Raw genomic sequence first — 24457 nt, 5'->3', positions numbered from 1 at the left:
TATGGTAACACGCTGCACATGTCATAGAAACACTGGAGTTATCTATAGACTGGGCTCGCTGTTTCAAATGTGTCTCAGCTCTGTGTTGGCCTTCAGCTGATATTAGAACTCAAGCTCCTCTTTGTCTGACAACAATGTCTTTGATATTGGTGAATGTGATTTTCAGTTTTTAACAGTCTGCCCAACATTTTGGTGTGACTCAACATGACTCAGAGTCATTTGGTTTTTATTTGACACCGCTTCGGCCCTAAATGTAAATACCACAGCAGCCAAATGTTACTGCACAATGTGCAAGAGTCACCACAAAGGACAAATATAGACCTTGACAGAATATAGAAGGAATAACATATCTACCTCGTGCTCGATATTCACACCGACAATGACAAGGCACACCTGCTCACACAATACTCTGTCTGTCTGAACCTCTTCCTGTGCGATTGGCTGAATCAACAAGGAAACAGACACCTCAATCTGCAAGTACAGAGAACCACCTCACCATGGAAGCGAAACATCCCGAAACCATCACCGCCGAGAGGGAAAGTGGCCTTTCAGGGATCAGGATATGTGGTGTGTTTTCAGCAGCCAGAGAAAGAGAAGATCTTGTGCTAATTAGGCCAGTGATTGGCAGGCCAAAGGGATGCTAGCATGAGTTTGCCCAAGACTGGATTATGTGCTGCATTATTAATGGGGCCGGTAGGAAATAGTTGCAGTGAAGAGTGGGGGGCAGGGCTGAGGTGGAAGCCTTTTATTTCAAACAATAAATTCACTGTGTGCATGCAGTTGAAATTCAACCGTCAATTTTGTGAAAAAGCTCACACTCGGAGCACTCATGGAAAAAAGGCAAGCGGAAAGTCTCCCCACAGGAAAGAGTTGACACAGAGGCATCGCCCACGTCAATACCTTCAAAAACAATGTCTGTACGCATGAATGTGTGTGTGTGTGTGTGTGTGTGAGTGTGTGCAAAGCCAAGAGCGTGTGTGATCATGTGTGTATGTGAGGGGGCTGGAGGGTATAACACCGTTGATAAGGTAAAGAAAAGCACTTTTTCACACATTGCTCTTGCGTGTGCAACATCTAAAGTTTGAAGAATACATACAAGAACTCTAGTTGTTGTAGCAACATGCATAAATGTGCAAAAGTGGAGCAATGGTATCCAGCTGAGATCAAAGGGCTGCGAAGCCAGGCTGTGAGGAAGATGACAGACAACAATCTACTGATGGAACCGATTGTAATACACCGTTGACGAGCACAAAGAGACGTCCAACATGTCTGCAAATTCCAACTCTTCCTCGTTTCTTTGTGTGTGCTGTTGTCACATGTTTTTCTGCAGTTGTGGCTGCCATGAAAGACCACACAGGAGAGCAGAAGGCCATGTGAGGAGTTCCTGTCTTTCAGCCATTCACCAACAAGCTTGCTTAACAATGCACCTTGCAGTTCTTGTTTTCTTTCTTCACAAAAAGGGTCAAAAAGGGTGACTGTGCATCCAGTTGTCAATCATACTGGATTTTAACAATTACACCAGCATTTCTTCTTCTGATTATAAAACTTGATCATTTAGAAGTCTGATTTGAGGAATGTGTGGCACTTTTAAATACATTTTCACGACTGAAAGTTGTTAATTCACGAAAACTTAATTCATGAAAACATGCATGCACCACCCTCCACTCCCGCCTCCCACTCACAACGGCTCTGCTGCAAAGGGACGCCACACATTTTGGATTGAAAAAACAAACAAACACAGCCAGTGAAGTAATCTATGTTTTCTCCAAATGTAGTACTAGATGAACATATTTACTAGGAGATATGCTTAAGCCACCAAGCATCGAGAGTTTGCATGGAATGCTTGGGCAGATTGGGACTTTCTCTAATCTCTGATCAAATACTTCCTCATATTTAAACAAAATCTGAACACTGACAGGTTTGATGTTAAATGAAAACAAGAAGTTGTGAAACATGTTTACATTGTTCAAAGAGAATCATTTTGGTATTGTATAGGTTAATGTTATTATAGTTTTGAATTTTTCATTAGTTTTTATTTTTATTTCGTTTTGACTTTTTGTTTTCAAATTCAGTTTAGTTTTAATTAGTTTTTAAAGCGGGTTTAGTTTATTTTTTATTTTTTGAAAATGCTTAATTTTAGTTTAGTTTTTATTAGTTTTAGTCTTTTTGTAATGGGGGTTATTTGTCGGGGGTTTCAAAAAGGTCAGAAAAAGTATTGTGTAATAATAACTCAACAAAAACATCATACAATTTTAGAAATATGTATTCACAATGTATTCAACAATAACACCGGTACATAAAATGTACATATGATGATCACAACTATGTAAAGAGTCTCCACAAGACACTGCAGTAAGTACAAAATGTGTAAGTGACGTGTGTCACTTACCTAGATAGAATAGATAAAGAGATAAAACCTAAATAGCCAATAGACTAGAGAAGAAGACAGACATGAACAGGGGTCTCATTTATAAACGTGGCGTACGCACAAAACGGGGCTGAAAATGTGCGTACGCCACTTCCCACGCAAAGGTTGTGATTTATAAAAAACAAACTTGACGGGAGAATGTGCGGTCCTCCACGCAAACTCTGACCCATGCGTACGCACATTTTGGAGACAAAATGGGAATTGGTGACGCAGATGGTGAAGTGGTGAACTGAAGTCAGACTGCAGAAAGTAAATAGGAATAACTATTACTCATAATATTTTCTAGTTTTGATGCCTCACGCACATTTCTTCACTCCATATCATCCACGTTACCATGAAGGTGAAATCCAGCAGTGTTATTTTATGGAAGTGATACTGTTCCATAAACACCTCCAACTCAAATCTTAAATCGAAATTTGTTCTTAATATTTAATTGGCGCTGTCTCACCGTCACATTGTCCGCTACGGAGCGCAGGAGGAGGAGATGGCCCGACTGCATAGAATACAGAATAGCATCAAATACCCTAGCATTAGATAACAGCAGAACACAGTGTAAATAACTAATCTGTCTTTAAAACTGTGCATATATCATCAAATGTCAAAGTCTGAAAATACAGCCGTTATTCTGGCACAATCGCTACCCTTAATGTCCTCGTTATCAGTCTGAACCTTAATACTGTTCATAACAAAACCTGCATGAAGAAAAGTGTGTTTCCTTATTAGACTTCCTTTCATCTTCAGATTGTATCTCGGGGTGGGGGATACCACTAGTTGATGCTGTGTTAGCAAGGTGTTAACAATCACAAATTGTTGTAAACATATAAAGACTGCGGTGACCCCTGTGCGTAATGCTGCATGATGGCCCTGCTGGCCCTGCAGGAGGACTACACCAATGGAAGAATCAGGAGAGAAAGAGACTTCAGGGACCATGACGATGACTGGCTAATATGCAGATTTAGATTTTCTAAAGCTGAGCTCTTGGATCTATGTACTGAATTGGGTCCAGTAGAGAGGGCAACGTGCCAGAACCGTGCCATCCCGTTTTTTTTTTATATTATATATAATCTTCAACTTTATCACTAAGGCTTGTTTGCATATAATATATAGTTCTGTTAAATCTTATCAGATACATCTGATATATTGAAGCTGTCCCCGAGTGCCGTAATGCCTGCCGTTTTGGACGTATTATTAATACATGCAGTTATAGATCAGGGTTCCATACGCTGTGCAAGAACAGGTCGAAATTCTAATTCAATTTGCATCAATTCCTGAACGTTTGAGAAGTTTTTAGCTTTTTCTCCACCAGTCATCATGATTCGGTGTAACAACTGCCAGTGTCATTCATACACTGATCAGCATTCACGAGGTGCTTTGCATTGACTATTTATGGTTAAAAATGGGCGTGTACAGGGTGGGATAAGAGGCTGATCCACGTACGCACGCTTGTAGGTAATCTCTGATTTATAAAGGGAAAGTGCTTACAGGTGTGCGTACACACGGTTTTATAACATTATACATCCAGGCCCTGTACCCACACATCCAGGCCCTGTACCCACAAATCAAGGCCCTGTAACCATACATCTATGCCCTGTACCCACACATCCATGCCCTGTACCCACACATCCAGACCCTGTACCGGGGTTAGCTTCTGTTCCGGGGGAAGGGGGCTTTGCGTTCTCCTTGCCCTGTCACTGCTTGTTAAGGTAAGCTAGGTTAGCCTCCTTGTGCGTGCTTCTCAAATGTACTTTCAATTTCGTGGGATTTTTCCCTTTAATAAACTGTCCACATATTTTACCATCTTCCACTGCAAGGGACTTTATCTGACACAGTCATAATCAAATAGGACAAATAGGGGCAGGGACTATGTTGTGTTCAATTTGACATGGAATGTCGGAATTTCTGAGTTCCCAGTTGGAAACTATACATGTCTACGGGTAATGTCATGGACAGAAAGATATAACGTTATTTGCTCTATGAAAGACATTGACAAAGACGAAAGCTAAGGACATTTACTCGATAATTTTATTTTATTTTAGTTAGTTTTGCAAACAGACATTACAGTTTTAGTTTAGTTATGTTTTTTTGCAATGCCTCATTTTTATTTATATTTCAGTTAACGACAATGTTTTTTCCCATCTAGTTTTCGTTCGTTTTCATTAACGATTATAACCTTGGCATAGGTACCAAAACTCAGGTATTCAATTATTAATAAATTAATAATGCTGGAATCTCACATAGGTGAATATAGGCAACTTTGCAAGTTAAGCGTGGATAATTTTTGACCTTTGAAATACAATTTTGGCCAAGAAAAGACTTTAACTCACACACTTCTCTGAACTGAGCCGTTGACTGTGTGATGCAGTCAAAAGCTCCGGTAAAAGGTAGCTAGTGGACCTTGAAATTTGCTTTTGTCTCCTAAGATCCCGCATGACAACTGCGCAACTAACTGATTACTGAAATGATTTTTGAAAAAATAGGAATTATTACATAAGAGAGTAACGGAGATGAATACATGTGCAGTGTATGGACTCATCATCTGCCAGAGAGCAGGAGAGTTTCAGAGATGAATGTCTGCAGCATCACAAGAACACACAGAGTGATATTGGTGCCAGTGTATTGTGATATGTTGCTGTATCAATGACCCTGGTGCACACAACCTCAGGAGCTGCGGTGCTCGTCTCTCTCTGTGGTTGCTGTAACCACTGTGCTCATTTCACAGCATTTGGTGAAGCACCGCCGCTTGACTCGTGTGCAAGGGTTGGCAGGTTTCGTAGCTCTTTCAGAGCAATCATAAGTCAGCTGATTTCACTGATTTGAACGCAGGTACCTACACAGGTTCTGTCGGCCTCACATGACTGAGAGCCATAAAATAATATCACAAAAATAAGTCACAAATTCAGGACTGTGTCATTCAAACACATGCTTATAGAGGAAACACTCTCCTAACAGACAAAATTCATAATATATTTGTTATTATTTATTTTAGCAGGAAAATTCCTATGGAAAATCTGAATCTCTTTTACAAGGGAGTCCTGGCTAATCACATGATCTACTATAAAGCATCAGTGCAGAGCATCATGCTTCATATATCAGTCAGAGGTGTCAAAGTACGCCATCACAAGCCCCGACTGCTTAAAATCAAGTGACATGGCACAGAATGAAAGGTTATGGTTTCAAGTGTGCGCACATGTGACACAGAGTGCGGTTTAGTGGCTTTTGGGCAGCAGTATTGATGACTCAACCTGAGAAGAGAAAGCAGTACTTATTTGTTGGACACCTTCGCACGCTCAAGCATCACAGTCAGTCACAGTGGAAATATTCGCAGGGAGGAGGAACTGCATCACCACTGAACACTTCAAATGTCTGGTTCCAACTGTAAAAACATTGATGACCCCATCAAATACATTTCAAAATCAAGATAAAAAGAATCCTTCAAATTTCTTTAAAGGAACAAGCCGACTTATTGGGACTTTGTCTTATTCCCCATATCCCCCAGAGTTAGACTAGTCCATACATACCCTTCTCATCTCCGTGCGTGTTGTAACTCTGTCTGACGGCTCCAGCGTTAGCTTAGCTTAGCACAGATCCTGGAGGTAACCGGCTCCATCTAGCCTACTGCTCCCAATAAGTGACAAAATAACGCCAACATGTTCCTATTTACATATTGTGATTTGTAGAGTCACAGCGTGTACAAATAACAAGGTCACTTGACACACAGCCATCTTCTAACCGTATATAAACTGGGAACTATATTCTCAGAAAGGCGAAGCACTGCTACTCTATGCTTGGGGCTTCTCAGGTGCTGCAAGGATATCACTCCACCCAAATAGCAGAAGTAGCACTGCTTGGACTTATCTAACTCTGGGGGATACGGTGAATAAGATAAAGTCCCAATAAGTCGGTGTGTTCCTTTAAAGCTTAATTCCACAACCTGTGACATCAACCTTTCTTGTGTCATAGGCTGGCAGAGAAAAAAAGCAGAGCTGTGACTTGTTCACACATGGGTGGGCCAGCTGTGTCATGCAGCCATTAGAGCAATCTGGTAAACAGTGTAGCAATCTGACTATTAATGTGTGCTGTGGACGTTCACATTGGGACAGTAACAGTCTGGGTGAAGAAGCCCTGATGGCTGCAACCTTACACACACACACCAACACATCCAAGTGAAAGGCCACTGCTCCAATAACTCAGTCTTGGCCCAGTCAGTCAATACTCAGAAGATCAATATTTATCTCTGGGATTATTGATTTCTTCTTGATTAAAACACTGAATTGTAACACGTTCAAGGAGAAAGAGCACAGAGGGCAGCAGCAGGCCAGTGGTTCTGGAGGGCAGGAACCTGAACTCACAGCTCAGCAAACACACTGGTATGTATGATGACATTTTTCTGAGTGATGTGTGATTGATTTTTCCATCACAGCTGGAAATGACTAATCCAATAATCAGTTGAAAACACCATATCTATAGGCAACACGCAGCCAGCCAGAGCTGGACTGTTTGTTCTCACGTATTGATCCTCTTCTGATGTGATTGGGTTTTTCTCACACTACAAAAGGAGCAATGATTTAAACAAAACACTCAACAGAACAGACTCTTTGTTAAATATCCGATTCATCATCAAGTGCAGTCTTTGTAGTGACTGCAGATTGTCTATCCACCTTCTAATACAGGCAATCCGATATTAAAAGCAAAGCACCTTGATATGCCAGAAGCCGTTTACTGTTCATCTGCTGTAAGTCCTTTTCTGCATGTAAGTTTCCCTTTCCGAGCAAACATGCAGAGAGTGACTGAGGGAAATTTTTATGCTTGGTTTTATTCCCGAGTGAATCATAGAGGAATTAACGTAACTCATATGCAAATGTTCTTTTAGTGTAACTAGTTCAGATTTGGAACCATGCAACTTTCCATCACAGTCAGAGAGGTGTTCTGCTTGCTGCAATGAAGTAAACATTTGTAGTATAAATATTGGATCAAATGACATGTAAAAAGAGTTGCTCTTAGTGACGAGCCTACAGAACCACGTTCATGTCATATTGTTCAGACTGTCATTATGAGCAGCCGAGTGGGAACAGCTGAGTCTGAGATATTGAGAATTTCTGACTGCTACAATATCTCCAAATTGGCATAAGAACTAGAGAATTGTCAAGAAACCTGTGGCAAATCACTGGCACTTACAGCTTGACTCTGTTGAAGCTATATGTATGGTCAATGTGCTAAATTTCTTATTCCTATTTTATATTCTTCAGGCTTCATACAGTCAATTAATGAACAAATAATCCAATTAATTGATAATGAAAATAATCATTAATTGAAGCCCTAATTTGGTGCTCCAGCTGCTACTTCCAGAAACACATGACTCTCTCTGTGCTACAAATAACAACTGTTGCAGGAGAAACCTACATGACTCTACTTTTATACTACTTTAGAATTGTCATTGAACAGGTAGCAGAAATAGCCCGTGTCTCAAAGGTCACTCTCCCCTGCCGTTCTAACTCAGCCTGAAGCCAAGTGCAGGGCAAATATGAGTGACGGAGGAGGCCAGCCTTCCTCTCAGATCAGCCTGTGGAAACCTCTGGGGGAGAAAACGCAGACGCAAGCTGCTGCTATTTGTGGATGAGCGGCAGCGTTGGCTGAAATGAAAGGTTGGACGACGGTCTGCGGGAGGACCTTGTCTTTTCTAGTGGCACACAGTTCTTGGAAGGCATGATTGATGCATATCTCTGCTTGAGCGCCCTAAGCATTTTAGCTCGTCTGTGGCTGTGCAGCTGCCACACAGTGGACGCGGCCTGTGAGAGTTTCACTCTTAAGCTCTAAACAGGGCTAAATGGCCCTTCTTTATCCTGCCGTTGTTTCCTAACCGAGGTCAACCTCTCTGCACACTGCAAATTACTCGCTGAAAGGCTGGCAGACAGGGCTGTTTGTTTATGGGGAAGACTGTTGTAAGACACTATTTTTAGCTGCCTAATCCTTCAATGGATTCATAACGGCCCAAACTGGCCAGATGACAGAATAAACATAAAAAAGCTTCATGTCAAAGAGTATACTAGGTTTATGTCTAATCTGTCATTATTCTTGCCCTTTAAATTTCCATTATGCAAAAAACAAATCTCTGCATCATGCAGTTGAGGTTATGAAAAAAATATATACATCTCAGCTTTATTATGGAACATGAGGGCATTCTGGGACAGCAACCATTATGATTATGTTTGATAAAATCAAGCTACAGGAGGGAGAGTTCAGCCACCAGCGTTAACAACAGCAGCCTCTTCATGGAGAGCGTCTGATGAACTTGTTTCAGGACTGCTGGACGTGTTTCACACAGATCCTGGACATTCTGCTAAGCAGTAACTGTGTAGCTAATCTGCTGAGGTGGGTGGGGACAAACATGACCACACACAGACTGCATGAACTCCCCCCTCAAGCTTTTATCAGGAACAAACTCTTCTAACTGTCTGGAATCCTGCAGACGCTAACATGGAGAGGCTGGGCTTGGCCTCAGCCTCTTTCGCTTTAATAACTTTAAAGCATTGCTCTGGGACCTGTTTTCCCATCATTATCTACCATTATTAGGATATACTGCTGTGGGCCAATGGGCAATCTACAACTCCACAACAAAACCATATGATGCATGTTGTTTTCAACATATTTACACATGGCGAAAGATACACTTTCTCAATAAGTCTTTTTTGTCTTTCAAAGTCTTCTTTTCTGTCTTTATGTAAGAACAGATTTACTTAGCTTTATTAGGTATTTTATTTGATCACAAAATAAAGTATCATTAAGGTACATATCTGATATCAAAGGATAATTTATGACAATGTGCAGTTTTTGTTAGGACTTCTTTCAAAGGCAGTTGCTGAGGTCTGGAAACACAGGTACGTTGGAGTCAAAACAACTCCACTGGCTTCCCATTTCCCACCGGATCACCTACAAAATCCTGGTCCTCACCTATAAAGCCCTCCACCATCTGGCCCCCTCATACCTCACTGACCTCCTCTCCCCTTACCAACCCTCACGGTCCCTCAGATCCACCTCAGCCGGTCTCCTCTCCATCCAAAAGTCCAACCTGCGCTGTTTTGGGGACAGAGCCTTCTCCAGAGCAGCTCCCAGGCTCTGGAACTCCCTCCCCCAAGAGATCCGCACCTCTGAGTCCCTCACCATCTTCCAGTCCCGCCTCAAGACCCATCTCTTCACCTCAGCCTACCCATAGTCCACCTGCCCCCCTCCCTTTTTCATCTGTTTCTTGTTTTGTTCTACTTGTTTTGTTTGCTCGTTTTGTTTTGTTATGTTTTTATAATCTACCCTGCCCTGTAAAGCGACTTTGAGTCCATGAAAAGCGCTATATAAATTCAATTTATTATTATTATTATTAAGTGTGCTGCACATCCAGGCAAGCAAGCTGGAAATAACTTCACAGGGAAGCAATAGTGAAGATCTCGTCCATAATGGACCAGTACAGTCAGAGATTACAACAATTTTAACGATAAGGGCTAAGACTTGGCAGATGAAGCAGTGGACATGTGGTGTACCGGAGAAGAAAAGGGAACATGAGAGAAGAGCACTTCTGGATGATGTGATGGTAGGTGATTTATTTCCCAGGAGTGCTGTTCCACATGTCAGAAGTAGGTACTCGACCCTAACCAGCGGCTCTCTCTGCCCTGTGTATGTGTAGGTGAAGTCCTACACATGTCCCACTTCCCTGCCCGGTCCAGCTCGCTGCTCAATATGATCTAATGTAAAGCCAGCCATCGACTCACAGGCAACATGAGCTCAATAACTCTGTGACACACGCCTGCCACTCTGTACAGTGTGAACGTCATCTAGTACAGTGTCATTTTTCTACATCTCATCATGCAGAAGCATTGATTAGGACCATCAGGACCATCAGGATCAGATCCATCAGGACCACTGATCCATCAGGTATAAGTAACCTTATAAGAATTCATCTAAAATCTTTAAGATCTACAATCTGAGTAGTGCTGCTTACTAAGACAAACAGAAAAAGTAATCAATCATGGTTGACCACAGTTGACTCGGACTGTCTTGTATAGGTTTTGGGGATTTGGTTTGTCTGCTGAGACGGTTTCCTCAGCATGGTGAGCATTTGGCTCTTGGCAGCATGTTGGCTAACTGGTTTAGGTGGAACTGAAGTCAATTCAGGGCAGGGTGGACTGTTGTACACTGGTTGTAGCCATGTTTTCTGCTTTTTGTTGCACACACAAGCTTCAGCATGAGCACAGTTTACTAGCGTGGCTCAGCAGTGCCTCTGGTCCTCACTTGCCTCATTTGGTGAACTTTTCTCACCTCTGCAGCTCACAGAACTCGTAAAAGCCCCAGCTCAGACTTCACCTGTCAGGACAACAGCCCGGAGTGAGTCATGGTCCATTCATCATCCCTCTGCTGACTGAAGGTGATTTGAGGACAGAGCTGACGTCAACTAAACTGACGGCTGCTGTTTTGCCTCAAAATTAGTTTTTCCAAAAGATACATTGTGAGCTCTTGCCTTCTTTGCTTGTTAAATTGACTGTGACTTGTCACACGGCCGACAAGATATAATTTGATGGTTTATGCGAGAAGCTGACTGAATCTGAACTCTTTCACATCCTGTGTGGCTGTCGTAATCTTGTTTCTTAACAGTTGCTCAGACTCGTCACAACAAAGTGTGTGCGGCGAGGTGACGGGGGCGGAGAGTGACGGGGGCGGAGAGTGGTGGAGGTGCTGGGCTACAGACGAGACTCGTAAACAGCTCACAAAGCACCGGGGTTGGCGTAGGACATGCATCCCCTCCCATTCTTCCACAGACACACACACAGACTGGAGGTGGAGGTGGTGGGGGCATTCAGACTCTATTTCACTTCCCCATTCCCACCGAGGCAGAGCCGTGCAGGGCCACACACATGTAGCAGCTATGTGAGGATTACTCAGTATGAGCAAACATAAAGAGGCCCGTCATACCTGTTTGCACGGTTTCATTTATTATACATCAATATCAATAACTGCAAAATCTCCATGTTATCAAGTAATCAAGTTAAAGGTGCCTTATCCCATCGATGGTTTTAACTGACGAGTTTGAGTTGTAGGGAGGTTTTTTTTTTGCACTTCATGGTGGTTTTTCCTAATGTCTGTGCAACATCTCCTACTGCTATGTATTTTTAACATTTTGACTTCCTGATTGATTCTCATTTTTTATGATATGTTGTATCAGTGAAGCTTGGAAGTACAATAGTGAACTGCATTTTCCAGCCCACTATCGTAGGTATGTAGCTGCCATGCAGATATTGTAGAAACTTTGGCTTTGGCAGTTTATGACAGAATCCTCTCACAGTGTACATTTGGATTTATCATAGCAACAAAAGCACAGGGGTAATTATTAACATTAATGACAGCTGCATCAATGGCATGGCTTACTGGAATGGATCCATCATTAATGCTAGCAGTTCCACCTGTGCTTTTCTTGCTCTAATAACAGGAGAGCCTTCCTTTCTTTATGTTGGAAAATTAGCTCACCAAACTGACAAATCCGGTCTTTTCTTCTATTTAGAAAAATAAGAGTTTCAGGACTCATTAATGGATAAAACATCTTGGTAAAATGGAAGATGCAATAAGATCAGTTAGACCCAAAGTAGTCTGGATCAACAGAAGCACAATTCCAGTATAAAACCTGATGTACCGGCTGTCCCCCTCATTCCTCTCTCTCTGTGTTGGCGTTCTCAAACTCCGTTCTCTTCTGGAAACAACTAACTTGTAGCTAGCGAGCTACACGCTAAAAATGTCATGTTTTGAAGAACATTAACAAGACAGACCTGATTGGTTCTTTCAGGGAATGATTGTAAAGATTTACAAAGAATATGTTAGATCATTTCCTCTCTAACTGGGAGGTTTTATAAAGAATATGTTTAGATCATTTCCTCTCTAACTGGGAGGTTTTATAAAGAATATGTTAGATCATTTCCTCTCTAACTGGGAGGTTTTATAAAGAATATGTTAGATCATTTCCTCTCTAACTGGGAGGTTTTATAAAGAATATGTTAGATCATTTCCTCTCTAACTGGGAGGTTTTATAAAGAATATGTTTAGATCATTTCCTCTCTAACTGGGAGGTTTTGGGACTGATTGGTAGGGTTGCTGTGGACCAAGTCCACACGGAGAGCCACTGGTAAGAGCCAATGAGGTTTAACCATGTATCAGCTAATTTAAATAGCTCACGTTACTGTGTTGTGTCAATTCAGTTCATCTAATATTGTATGTGACGTTTTCTTTAGCGGGGTGTAAATGTTCCACCAAAACAAGTTCCTTCCTGAGACTATTTAGCAGAGCCACCGTTGCTGCGTCTGGAGCTGGGCGACTCACATTTCTAATCTGATTACATAATTTTATGAATACAGTACTGCCCTCTTGCATCTCTCACTCCTGCACACGCACACACACACACACACACACACACACACACACACACACACACACACACACACACACACACACACACACAGAAGAATGCTCTGAAGTCTGAAACCTTTTTTTCACTGTGCCTCTGAGTCATAATATGAAGGAGGAAGCCAGGAATGAGTCAGAAATGTTCCACAAGCCCAATAGTACATCTGAGTGCTGCATGAATGGCTCTCAGGGACTGTTTGTCTCTTGACAAAATAAATAAGTCCAGTGACGAGACTGAACTTGCTGTCTGGTGTCTTTCCTCAATACCAGCTACTCCAGATAAACACTGATGGTGCAGAATTTACTGCAGTTAGAACACAGAGATTTCCTGAGGTGCCTGTGTGACCAACTCTGATTACAAAGCACATGCATTGCGTAAGGTAACCCAACGCCATTCTCTGTGCAAAAATCTGAAAAATATATATAAGGGCCAGTCGACAGCCGCCCTTTGAAATTCTGCTCCACGCCACAAATTAATTGGCTTTGCAGATGAAAGAGATGTGCATTGTTAAGTGCTAAGTGCTGAATTGAGAGGCTTAGTGGAGCAGCGTCCCATCAAAGCTCCACCAATTACGTTGGGTATCCCCGCTCCGTTGAGAGGAGCGCCGCTCGCCGTGAGGGGGGGATGAAAGGCAGATATCAATTCAAGCTTTGACTCAAGTCTCTCTGTCCCTCTCACACTCCACCTTACACATGAGAAAGCATATTGTTCAGCACCAACCGGATTTATGAGCCAATGATTTCAACTGAACTGAAGGACAATATTTAGACTATGACAGCTTTTCTTGGCTCAACGCATTGAGCTTTATTTCTGCCTCCAGATCAGATCTAGCTCTGAGAAACCTGTCGTCAGACAGAACATTGATATCACGTTTAAAAAATTACAATATCATTTCATCTATGGCAACTACGGTTAGGGTCTGGAAACTAAAACACTTGGTTAGAGCTAGAGAAAGATTTTGGATACGGTTTCAAAGAAGCAAACTTTAAATTCTGAATTGTAACACTACTCTACTTTCATCGTCGCTACATAAAGGCACACTCCATCCTGCACTGGCGCCAGACGTCGGCGCTGGACGAAAGCTGTGCGCTGGAGCACTGGAGCATGTGAAGGGATGCTGCGCCAAACTGGCCACGCAACACAAATCATATAACAATTAGGATGGATCTCAAAATGAACAAAGCAATACTGCAGTTGTGAGTGCTTGCTCTCAAGCACCAAATCAATCTATCCTCTCTATACACAGGTAAACTGACAACCAATCAGAGGGCTTTGTTTGGAGCGTGCTGTGGTCCTCCATGTTTCTTTATCTGAGTTGTAGCTGCAGTTTAGAACATTGTTACTATGCAGGTGATTAATGTAATAGCACAACTACTTTTCATTTGGTTACATAGTATACATACAGGTCTAATTCGCTTCAAGCAGACACAGATTATAATTGAATTGCATTATTTTTATGGAAGATTTATACATTTGCAGATAGTTTTATTGTACAGTTAAATTTAAAAGTTCATTTTTGACCTTACCTTGATAATATTAATAAATGCGTACAAAACAGTTTGAAACTCGAGGTGCACTTACTAGCTTTTGCCGGAGCTTTCAACTGCATCTTACAGACTTCTTTAGAGGATTGAGTGTGCTCTGCTTTTCACTGAGGGAGAGCAGCTGATGTGGTTAAAAGTTAGTAACTGACCTTGGGTTAATATAATTTTGTCAAACTATATTTGTGTATATCTACTGATGTTTATTTCCTTTAAAGTACAACGTGTGAGGTGAATGAAACTAGTGCTGCAGTGGATCGATCCATTCAGTATTTTTCCAATTAATGATCAATCACTGGTTGATTGACTACTCAATTTATTGTTGCTGCACTAAACAAAAAAATTAATTATTTTGATGAAAATCATGACGCTAAATATACAAAACACAATTACCATGCTAATAACTGTACCCATAATCCTGGATGCCTAATTCAAAGTGACAGGTATTCTGTTTACTGTCAAACACTTGCCCACTAGAAGGTGACACACTACGCATTACCCCACATCATCGCTGTCCTAACAAAGTGTCAGATGACAGGACTCAATATAATGCAGAAAATGTGCACATCAGCGCAAAACTGAAATTCTTACAGAGACACAGGAGGCTTCGTCAGCAGATCAGCAAACTAAGTGCTATCTCAGTCTTTCTCCTGAGGTTAGGCAGTGTGAAGCTGCACCAGCTCAGGCGTTACACGGGCACTGGCATTGCTCATTCACGCCTACTTTCTGATTCCTTGTAGAGAGGAGGAGGATGATTCCTACCTTCTACCTATTCCGCTGCTGCGTGAACCACTGGGGAACTGCAGCCATTCATCAAACTGCTGGGCAGCTCCTGTGTGAAGCAGAGCCACCCATCAATGACTGCGGAGGGAAAAATAGTAAGATGGAAAAGTAACAGAGGGCCTTTGCATCATCTGCGGATGCAGTCAGGGTTTTCATGGCAGCTATCCCAAGAGACAGATCTCCTCAAATTGCCTAATTAGCAGTAAACATGTCATCAGTTTTCCAGGTATTTAGTCATGAACTAAAGTACTGAATGAACGGAAATGTTGAACTCATGATGGAAAGGTCACTACATTAGTCCTGAAGGGTACATGTTTCTGTAATAGAAGATTTCATGACACTCCATCAGAAGCTTTTGGGATATTTCACTCAAAACATGTTAACCTCATGCTGGCACTAGACACATTGGAATACAGATTTTGTGCCAATGCATGATGTGTTAACCCTGAGCTGCTGGTGATTACCAAAGACATCTCAACCAAATGTCATGGCAGTCCATCAGGTATTTGTCATGACATTCACATCATTGTCACTTAAAATAAAAAGTGTCAACGTCATGGTGATGCTACTGGAAAAGTCAGAGGCTCACCAGTCATTAGGATTCTTCCTCTGGGGACCATTGATGTCTCAGAATTTCCTTGGAATCCATCCAGTATTTGTCAAGACCAAAGTGGTGGAGCGACCACTAAACAGAGCCATTCGTAGAGCCACAGAGCTAGCATGGCTGACAAGTATAAATCCATTTAGGAGAAAAATCTATTTGTGGTATCCAGGGTGGTGATTTGCAATAAGGTAGTTATGAAAAAAAAAGAGTATTGGCCTTTTTCTAATTAATAAGTTGATTCAGTTTCTAAGCACAGGTGTCACTTTTTTCTTTCATCAAAAGTGTGCATATTCCATTCTGTAACCAGACTCTTGCACACTTCCTCAGTGGGAAAATGAAAGCTGTAGTAAAATCCTCAGGCGTCAGTGAAACCCCATCCACATGGAAGACCACTCAATCACCCACATAAACCGTCCCAACAGTGATTTATTTTACAATCCAATAAAAACGCTGCGCGCCAGAGTGGAATGGAGGGGGGAGTCCGTCAGTGCCACAAACCACTAAGACGTGGTCGTATTTAACCACTGATCGACCAGGTCTCCTGGTCCCGTTGACCGGCACTTAGATGAGGTGGCCGTGTATGGAAGGCCCAACAATGCACAGAGGCGGGGGGGACCATCAATGAGTTCCTTTCTCCCTGGGGAGCCACTGTTTACTCAGCACAGGGCGAGCTGGAGGGCAGCACAATGGTGTTGCTGGGCCTCTGCGCCTAATATTGATGTCATATTACTCATCTCCACATTATCCCTGCTATTGATTAGTCTGATCTCAGCCTGGAGCGCTGGGGAGCAACAACAAACACAGCTCTTTTTACTCTTCTGTCTTTCCCCGTCTCAACGCACTGACTCCCACATACTGGGAGAGAGAAACCGAGCCCATTCTTTGTTCCAGCCTCCTCCGTGAATCCCCTGCACCCTTCATGGTTTATCGATCAGAGCCGGGTCAATGCTGCTGGGATTCTTAAGTCCTTAAATGCACAATCACACAGAATGAGGAGAAGCTTTTCAACCCTCGTGGCTAAATTGGTTTTGCAGCAAAACAATCATTAAGAAGACGCAGTTTGGTCTTCACAAAGCATCAGGTTTCACTCGTTATTTGTTTACCAAAAGCTCAAGAATATAAATATGTTACTATATAACAGCATCTGCATTGACTCAACTTGTGTCAGATGTGACGATGAGTTGTTACAGAGACGTACCTCTGTGCAGAACCACTTTGAAGATTCTGTATCATCATGCTAGCAGAGAACAAATTACTCACAGAGAACCTTCAGCTGTCACCAGCTTTACACTAAGTGGAAAATGTGAATCACCCACTGTAAAGCTTCAACCCCCCCAAAAAATCCGTAGAAATGTAGGCAGGACCCACAACCCTCATTGTTTCCACACAGGAAAATGTACAGGGGTTTGACATTCATCAGATCAGACTGTATGAGATCCCTGAGTGCAGAGGGAAGTGGGCTCAACACCATTTGATCTAAAGCATGATGAGTAACTGCATGACATTTAGTAAAAAAACATCTTTTGACACATTACAAGATACAAGGCAACACAAATTAATGTCAATGATCTACACTGCAAAACATTTTTCCACTTTAGTCTTAAAGGATCAGTGATGTTTATTACAACCTTCGTCTTAGTCACTGATGGGGGAAGAAACCCAAGAGGTCAGCTGATCAGACACTTTGGAGTACAAGAAAACAAGCTATCCAAAGTATTTAGACCATCCTTTACTATATCTGCTTGCACTCCTTCTTCATTAACTTATTGAAAGTGTACCAATGTGATATTACAATATAATAACTTGTCAGGCAATTAGTGTATTGCATAAAGCACACATCACTTCAATGTAGTTAAATGTTCTGTAATTGTTTCTCAATTGAGTGTCCAGAAAATAAAAAGTATTATATCCTGATATGGGTATTGCAATATAAAATGACACATACTGTGAAAGAGGATTTCATAGATTCATAGATATCGTGCATGTCACAGCAGCATGTTCGGCTTTGAACATGAAGTTCAAAGTTCAACAAAAAGTGCCTGTTCTGTTTTGTAGTCAAGTAAAAGCAGCACAATAAGCCATACACTGTAAAAGGTCATTTAGTTCCACATTAGTATTCCATAGCTTCATTTTCAGTGCACTTTATTCCAGTTAAAAGTAACTAATGATACCTACTCAAGTACTATGCTTCAGGTTAATTCTGAGGTACTTGCAATACTATTTATCATTGTTGCTACTTTATATATATCCTCCACAATTAGTTGATGTCATAGTTTCCGCCGCTTACTTTGCAAACTAAGAGTTTTAAATCCTAAAATGAGCAAATAAAATATGGTGCAATGTTATACAGTACATGCAACTGCCCAAAATGTTATCTTGACCAGCTACAAGATTAAAATGCTTCTTACATGCTAATGCATGATCAATAATAATCATATAGTATATAATAACAGTACTATTCTGTCTATGAAGCTAATGATAATGTAGGTTTACTTTAATAAACGTTTGAATGCAGGAGTTTTCACTTGCAAAGGAGTATTTAAGTGTTATTGCTACTTTTACTCAATTGTAGAAAGTTCTTGAAAGGAGCTGATTTGTATTGGAAACCGACCACTTTGTGCCTTTTAGTTTTAATACAAAAAATTGAGATGTTTGGACTTCCTAATAGCCTGGAAGTGTTGTTGTTGTTGTGTTTGCAGTGTGAGATGAAGCTGTACTGGGTGCTGCTGATGCTCTCAGGTGGAACATGGCCCTGGCTCGGCTGGCCCTCCGCCTGACTCTGTCACTCATTCAGCCCTGCCTCTGACATCAGCGCTGCCCGCCGGTATCTAAGGTTTCACATGAAGCAAGGTGTAGTAGGAGGATCATTTGTCCTCCGATGCCTGGCGGGTCACAGTATCTCCCAGAGCTAAAAATACCCCCTCGTGTGTCCGCCTTCATACGTGTGCAGAGGGAAGCCCGGGGAGGTCCGGCCGAGGTTCATAACCGGTTTATTGATGACGGAAAAACTAATTAGAGCCATCTTTGAGCAGCCCAAAGTGTGCCAGTGTAGCTGTCACGTTGGCGGCTTACTTGGAGAATTCCTTAGAGTTCTCTTTCAGATCACGCCTCCATACGAGCTGCAATGGCAGAATGTGATAATTCACATCAAGCAGATGTACTCCCAGCACACAGTGTTGCCTTGTCTCCTCAAATATACACCTGGTTAATTATTCACAGCCCTGAGGGTCTGCAGTCTAGCAGGGTAGCTGCCTGCGTAAGGGCCTGTCTTTCCTGATTGTATCTCTCAAGATTTCGTTATTCTGGGCACAGAGTCAACGATAGGCACGTCATCAGAATTTCTTTGGTTTCTAGTAAGGGAGGGGAGGATGGGGTCACAGAGCAGTTAAACCGACAAACCTGGCTGATAGAGCAGCTAGGTGAACGAGTATGAGTGGCGGGGAAAGGCCGGCCTGCGGGGCTTGCTAGAAACAGATGTCAAACAGGAACTTGTGTGTTTAACGTCTCCTCTGCAGCGAGCTTCCTGGAGACACAATCTGCCTCGACTGAGGCCAGCCAGCAAACTGCTGCCTCATACTTGACCTCGGTCAGCCTGTGACCTACTTTCTGCTGGGATGTGGAGAGTCAAAACAAAAAGTACAAAAAACAAAAGGCGCACTCGCTCCCTGGTTGATTTGGAAAGAAGGCTTTGTGGAATGTCTTGGGGGAAGTGTTGGGAAAGCGTCTGTCTTTTCTAGCTGCTTTCTTACCCACGGGCAAAAACACAGGCCAAGCTTAAACGTCTTTACAGGGAAATATGTGAGATACTGCCAATACTTGGAAAGATATTCAGCCGACACAAAAACAAGCATTTTTAACGTGACCACAGGCAACAGTTGTAACTTTTCACTGAAGAAGAAGAGCAGGGTATGCTGGCATGGTAAGGCAGCATGAGTGGATAGGGAGAGAAGAAGGGATCACACTGTTTGAGTGACAGGTGATCTCTGAGGTGCAACAAACCAAAACCATACTCAAATATGAAGTTTGTGCTGTAGAGTTGACTAATAATCCGTCTAAATGTTTCTCAGTATTTGTCAGAATCATCCACTGCATATTCACGACTAAAGCAGACCTGTGGTAAATCCTAATGGCTCAGACTGGATCTCCTAAACGATTAGAAAACAATTAAAAATGCTAGTGCTGAAAGAATCAGTGAATTATTTGATGAGTCAGTTGACTTGTCATTAATGAGAAAACTACCAAACATTTAGTTGTGAGGATTTCCTGCTTTTCTCAGTTTCAATGACCAAAATATAGTTTTCAACTCAAAATCTAACTGATAAGTGAACAATAGAATAGAATAACAACAATAATATGTTCAAATGGCACTTTCTCATAATGTTAAGCACATTCTTTAAATTGCATTTGGATCCAGTTTAACCCCGCCAATCAACCACTTATTTCTGTCAGAAATCTGAGATATCCTGCTAACTAACGGACGAATACATTTCGGGCCCTATTTTAACGATCTGAAACGCAAGTATCAAACGCGAAACGCAAGTAGCTTTGTGGGCGGATCTCGGGCGCTGTTGCCATTATGCCGGCGGGATAAATGAGTCTTGCGCCCGACGCAAATCTAAAATGGGTTGGTCTGAAGTAGCTAGGTGTGGTTTGGGCATAATGTGCAATAAACCAATCAGAGCGTCGATTGCTATTATGACGGCGGATTTTCCTGCCGTACGCCAGCGGGAGCTGTCCGAGATGCGGCAAAGTAATAAATGCCGTCTTGACAGGGTGGCGATGTTGCTGCTGCCTCTCGGGCGCATCTCCTCAAGTCTGGAGAGGATTGCTGCAGCCATGGAGCGTGGGCCTCCAAACGCACCACCTGCTCCTGTTGTGCCCCTTCCTCCTCCCCCCACTCCATCTCCGTCCACCCGCTCCACCAGGAGCGCATCGCGCATTGCCACTCTAATATTTCCTCATTTATGTCATCAACACATCCATGATTCATGGCAATGTTGTGTAAAACACAACAAGCCACAAAGAATGCTGGGACTTTTTGAGGACTGTACTGTAAAGTGCCTCCTGATCTATCCAAACACCTGAAGCGCATTTTCAGTAATATTTTCCCTTGTAATTATGTATGGTTTGCAAAAATGGGAACTGCTGAGTCCTTGTAGATGAGGGAATCAAAGTGTATGCACGTTGTGCACACGCTACATTATGGACAAGCATGCGCCCCTAAAATAGCATCTGAATAACGCGCCACTGACTTTAGACCAGGTTTTTCCTGGTCAATGGCGGAATTGTTTTCTGAAACTGTAAAATAGCACCAGGGAACGTTTGCGCTGGAACACGCTTCTCCTCCTTTTGGGCGCGAACGCCCCCCCGGAGCGCAACATTCCCCTAATTCTGCGGCAATTTACCGGCGTCTGTGGAGGGAAAAGTCCGCTGTGCGTCGGGTGCAAAATAGGAACGATACATGCGTCGGTGTACAAAGGCAATTGCGCTGAGTGCAAGATAGGGCCTTTCATCTCCTTGCTGAATTTAGGGAAACATGCAGCACATGTAAGGGTACAGAAGCTGCTGCTCTAGGGTGTCAGCCGGTGACACGGACCAGTCCCGCAGCCAGAGGAAGGTGATAAAGTGAACACATCATCACTGGAACAGCTTGTTCCTTAGTGTTCATTTAATATCCACACACGCACACACACACACACACACACACACACACACACACACACACACACACACACACACACACACACACACACACACACAGCTGACAAAGGCCAAAACACCCATCTAACTGCTATTCCTTTTTCTGTCTTCGTAAAATAGAATCTGTTTGCATATTTCCCAGTGCTAGTATGCAGACTATCACTGACAAGACCACCGAGTCATGGATTATTGTTCTCTCATCAAATCAGCGGTCAGAGAGAAACCCTGAAACAGCTATTAATGATTATCATTATTATCATTACCATCAATCACCTCCTCCCATGACGCTTCTCTCACCAATCCTGTCTCTATCAACATGCTCAGACATGGAATCTGTATATCGCCATACATGTTCGTTAATGGCTTTATTCAAACATGACAGGGCGATTACGGTACTCACACATTATTTGGCACCTATAGGCGCGAGGCAGTGGTGGAACTGCTTGGAGAACAGCAATGAGTGGGCGAAGTGATTTGATAATGAATTAATGACCAAAGCAAACGTGAGGGATACTGTCTCTTGCTTACCACTAGTGGAGGTCTAAAGAATAAAGACTTCTTTTTCCTATTGTATACAGTCTGATGGCACCCATAGTTAAAAATAACAAACCCTAGGTTCCATTTCATTTCTGAGTTTGTGTAAATGCAGGGCGTGATAGTGATGGCTCCTAGTACTCCACACACTGGCCAGACACAGGGTTGCACAGTCCCACTGACATTTGTTTTATTACTCATTGTGAGCTTATGACCTCAACGTTTGCGGCGGGGGTCAGGTGGGGGTTGGATTAGGTCGCTCGGGTGCATGGGCGAAGTTGAAGACTCCAGCCAATGAGAAGCCAAAAAGCGGAGTGTCTGTCAGAGGATAGGAGGGGAGGGGCGAGCAAACGAGGAGCATTAGGGTAGGTTAAAGAACAAAACAGAGAGGAGTGGGAGGGAGGGGTGGGACAGACTGGCCACAGTGGAAGTGGCTGACTAAGGCAGGGTTCACTCAGTTCAGCTAGTAAATAAGGGACTGACTGCTCCGAGTGCATTCCAAGGCTCCACCTCACCCTCCCGCCCAGCCTCTTCTCAGGGGGATTCCTGGGGTTTCTGGGGCTGTCAACATTTCCAGACCCCGCTGCCAGCAGTGAAAGGAGGGCGGCTGCTGCGTGGCCCATTCACTTTTAGCGTGTTTGCTGCAGATGAAGAGGCCCGCCCTCCCCCCTCGTCCCCTAACAAAAACATCCTGAGGGTCCCAGTCAATCGGCATGCCGCGGTAAATGAGCCAGCTCCACCAGAAACCTCACACACTGCTGGAAAAGACTGACTATCACACCCCCATTCATATAACAACACACACACAACATTCTCACAGGCAAACATGGTTGTCCGTTGTATCTGCAGATTAATGCACCCCTAAAGCAATGCAGAATCTGGACGTGGCACCATCTGCCTCGGCTTTTGTTAATCACCTCAGCCAGATGGGTTAGGAGGTCTTTAGGAAGCTTGTTTTCCTGCTCAGTAAAAATGTGTCATATCAGGCCCCGGCACAGAAATTGGCACTGCTTTTTTTATCTAAAAAGGAAAAGTGGTAACGGTCAATGGCTTTGAACGATCCCAGATAATAGGCTACAAGGTTGCTGAGCGTTTCAGGTTTGAGAACCTATACTGCCGACAAAATACCAGAGGGAAATCTCTGTGAATGACAGAAAGGTAATATCACTGTGAAAGAGGGGGGAACCAATCATATTTAGAGCGGTCTGTTCAGTAGGTAGGGCTGAGTTAATGACACATACACACACATGCACAGCTCGACAATACAAAGAGCATTCTGAAGGAGCAGCACTTTTAGTGAACTCGGAGTCTCAGCACATCTGCTCTATATGAAGTCTTCATCTTACTGGTGTTTTTGCCACGTCAGGAAAAACCGATGTGTGGTTCTTTAGCTCTACAGTACAAATCATTTCATTTCTCTGATCAAAGTTGAAATTGAGGTTCTGCACTGCTACGGTCTGTATGAGTCAATGAAATGAATCTTTTTAATTGGATTTATATAAAAAATAGACAAGGTGAGAATTTGGAGGCATTGGAGCTTGACTGGTGGCAGGTTTGCAGGTTACAGCCTGTTTTTTGGAGATTTCAAACCTCAGCTGACAGCAGATGGGTTGTTTTTAAGTCCCTGCGTGGAGACAGGCTATAAGTCCAACATTCCTGAGCCAAGGCCTGAAATCCTGAGAACAGCGCCTGAAGTAAACTAGCTCCAGGACAATGGTGAGAGGTTGAAGGTGAGGAGAGTGGGGCCTTTGCAGCTACTAATATATTCCAAGGAGATTTCTAAAGTGTTCTGCCACCAATTGCCCCACATAATGGTTTCCATGGAGATGGGTCCTCGGATCCAGAGCTGCGTTACAGAAACAAACTGGCAGAACAATGACCCCAACTTCCACCACATTACTGAACATTTTTCAGCCGGCTACTTTTTCCGTTCTGTGTCAGAAGGTAAGTAAACTCTGATTTCCAGAAAAGAAAATCTGCTTTTGTCTGTGTTCCGTTTCCATCTCTGCTGTTCCCATGGTCCATGGATACAGCCCCACACTTCCTAAAGCTTTTTTTGCCAGAGGCATCCTTTCAGCCTACGGGAGGAATTTGCATGCATCAATAGTTTGGAACAAAACAACATCCTTAGCAGAATCCACAAGTCTGGAGAACCACATCCCTTTGGAAGGGTCACTTCGATTTCAACAAGAGTAGAATAATTGGGAAATTTACATTATTGATTTGAAGCAGCACTCAACCTTCTCTATAGTCTCTTATGAGCTGTTTATGAAGCTTTTTCAACAATAATCCTTTTTGCAATTTTACATTTTCACAGTTAATTACCATTAAACTCAACAAGCCACAACGTAGTATAACAGAAAGAGAACAAAAGAAAGGAAATAATATCAGTGTGTGATGTCACACTGAAAGAGGGAACCATGGGTAAGCTC

The 24457-nt window shown here is 42.7% G+C and overlaps 1 protein-coding gene across 2 annotated transcripts in view; it reads right to left on the bottom strand.

The window, feature by feature from the left end:
• Positions 1-24457, bottom strand: part of bach2b (BTB and CNC homology 1, basic leucine zipper transcription factor 2b) — a 102110-nt gene that overhangs the window by 47253 nt on the left and 30400 nt on the right. The gene's annotated exons all lie outside the window — the stretch shown is intronic.

This window comes from Perca fluviatilis, chromosome 18 (genome assembly GCF_010015445.1).
Source record: "Perca fluviatilis chromosome 18, GENO_Pfluv_1.0, whole genome shotgun sequence".
NCBI classification, from domain to species: Eukaryota; Metazoa; Chordata; class Actinopteri; order Perciformes; family Percidae; genus Perca; species Perca fluviatilis.
The sequence above is the reverse complement of the archived record's forward strand: the minus strand, read 5'-3'. Positions and strand labels throughout refer to the sequence as shown.